The sequence below is a fragment of the Rhincodon typus genome, chromosome 25 (assembly GCF_021869965.1).
Source record: "Rhincodon typus isolate 14 chromosome 25, sRhiTyp1.1, whole genome shotgun sequence".
In the NCBI taxonomy this organism is placed as follows: Eukaryota; Metazoa; Chordata; class Chondrichthyes; order Orectolobiformes; family Rhincodontidae; genus Rhincodon; species Rhincodon typus.
Window position 1 is genome coordinate 42001853 of NC_063356.1, and position 2141 is coordinate 42003993.

At 53.8% G+C, this 2141-nt stretch overlaps 1 protein-coding gene across 1 annotated transcript in view; it reads left to right on the forward strand.

Annotated features, from left to right (window-relative positions):
- The window catches only part of LOC125486080 (cyclin-dependent kinase inhibitor 1-like), an 11042-nt gene that overhangs the window by 1082 nt on the left and 7819 nt on the right, over positions 1 to 2141 (forward strand). The gene's annotated exons all lie outside the window — the stretch shown is intronic.

A 2141-nucleotide genomic window follows, 5' to 3' on the forward strand; every position in this document is an offset into this window, starting at 1 on the left:
CCCAGACCCAGGCTAACATGCCCAGACCCCAGCCCAACAATCCCAGATCCAGCCCAACATGCCCAGACCCAGGCTAACATGCCCAAACCCCAGACCAACAATCCCAGACCCAATGCCCAGACCCAGCCCAACATGCCCAGACCCAGCCCAATATGCCCAGACCCAGGCTAACATGCCCAGACCCCAGCCCAACATGTCCAGACCCCAGACCAACAATCCCAGACCCAGGCTAACATGCCCAGACCCCAGCCCAACAATCCCAGATCCAGCCCAACATGCCCAGACCGAGCCCAACATGCCCAGACCCAGGCTAACATGCCCAGACCCCAGCCCAACATGCCCAGACCCAGCCCAACATGCCCAGATCCCCAGTCCAACAATCCCAGACCCAGGCTAACATGCCCAGACTCAGCTCAACATGCCCAGACCCAGGCTAACATGCCCAGTCTAACAGTCTAGTCCTGAGGTCACTGAACATGTTGAGGCAGAGTTAGAGTTTGGTGATGACTCACACTCCCCAGCTGGACATGGGCTTAACTACCTCTCCATTATCTCCATACATCTCACTGTACCCCCTCCCCTCACCCCAACACCTCTCCCTCCCCTCACTCCATTATCCCCCTCCCCTTTCTCCAATACCCCCTTTCCCCCACTCCCCCATCCCCTTCCCCTCACTCCACCATATCGCTCCCCTCACTACCCCATCCCCCTTCCCTCACAGCAATAACCCCTTCCCCTCACTCCCCCATCCCTGTCCCCTCCAAAACCCCAAGTCTACACAGTGGCTCAGTGGTTAGCACTGCTGCCTCACAGCACTAGGGACCCAGGTTCAATTCTACCCTTGGGTGACTGTCTGTGTGAAGTTTGCACATTCTCCCCATGTCTGTGTGGGTTCCCTCCAGGTACTCCGGCTTCCTCCCACAGTCCAAAGATGTGCAGGCTAGGTGGATTGGCCATGGGAAATGCAGGTTTACAGGGATGGGGTGGGTTGGTCTGGATGGCATGATCTTCAGAGAGTCAATATGAACTCGATGAGCCTAATGGTCTGCTTCCACACTGTGGGGATTCTATGATCTCAGGCCCCCTGCCCTGCTGATATTGGAGTCATACTGTGGCTGTGTCAGTCATAGCTATTTTTGATGGAGGCTATGGTTTGTTTTGAACGGGTGTGCAGACAAGTCAGGACTTGTCCAAAGGCAGAGAGAGTGGGGGTTGGACACTGAGAGGCGGTACCTCTCACTCAGATACTACTGACTGAGGAACATTCCTGCTTATCGCCTTGACAGAGTTGGATGGGGAATGGAACAGAGCGGGATCAGGGTGGAGATTAACCAGGGAATCGGGAATGGGCTTGTGAAGGGCATACGTTGGCTTTTCCCTGTCCTAATTGCTCTCTGGTGCTCTCCATACTGATGTGAACACCTTCTCCCTACCTGCTTCACCCTGTTAGGCAGTCCTAACAGTGGCGAAGAGACCAGGTCAGGTGGGGGTGCAGTGGTAGCAGACAGCCTGGTGCAGACTCTCTGTCTGACTCACTGTCCTCTCCTTTCTGTCAGCGACTTAACTCAGCATCACCATCTACTGCTTTCTTGCTGTTTCCGCCTCTCACTCTCTCACTGTCAGGGTGTGTGTGTGCGTGAGAGAGAGATTTTGTGTGTGTGTGTGGGAGAGAGAGAGAGTGTGTGTGTGCGTGAGAGAGAGAGAGATTTTGTGTGTGTGTGAGAGAGAGAGAGATTTTGTGTGTGTGTGTGGGAGAGAGAGAGAGAGAGAGTGTGTGTGTGAGAGAGAGAGTGTGTGTGTGTGTGTGTGAGAGAGAGAGTGTGTGTGAGAGAGTGTGTGTGTGTGTGAGAGAGAGAGTGTGTGTGTGAGAGAGAGAGTGTGTGTGTGTGTGAGAGAGAGAGACTGTGTGTGTGTGAGAGAGAGAGTGTGTGAGAGAGAGAGAGATAGAATGTGTGTGTGTGAGAGAGATAGAATGTGTGTGTGAGAGTGTGTGTGTGAAAGAGAGAGAAACTGTGTGTGAGTGTGTAGTGTGTGTGATAGTGTGTGTGTGAGAGAGAGAGACTGTGAGTGAGACTGTGTGTGTGTATGTGTGTGTGTGGGAGAGAGTGTGTGTGCGTTTGCGCGCACGTGGGAGAGTGAGT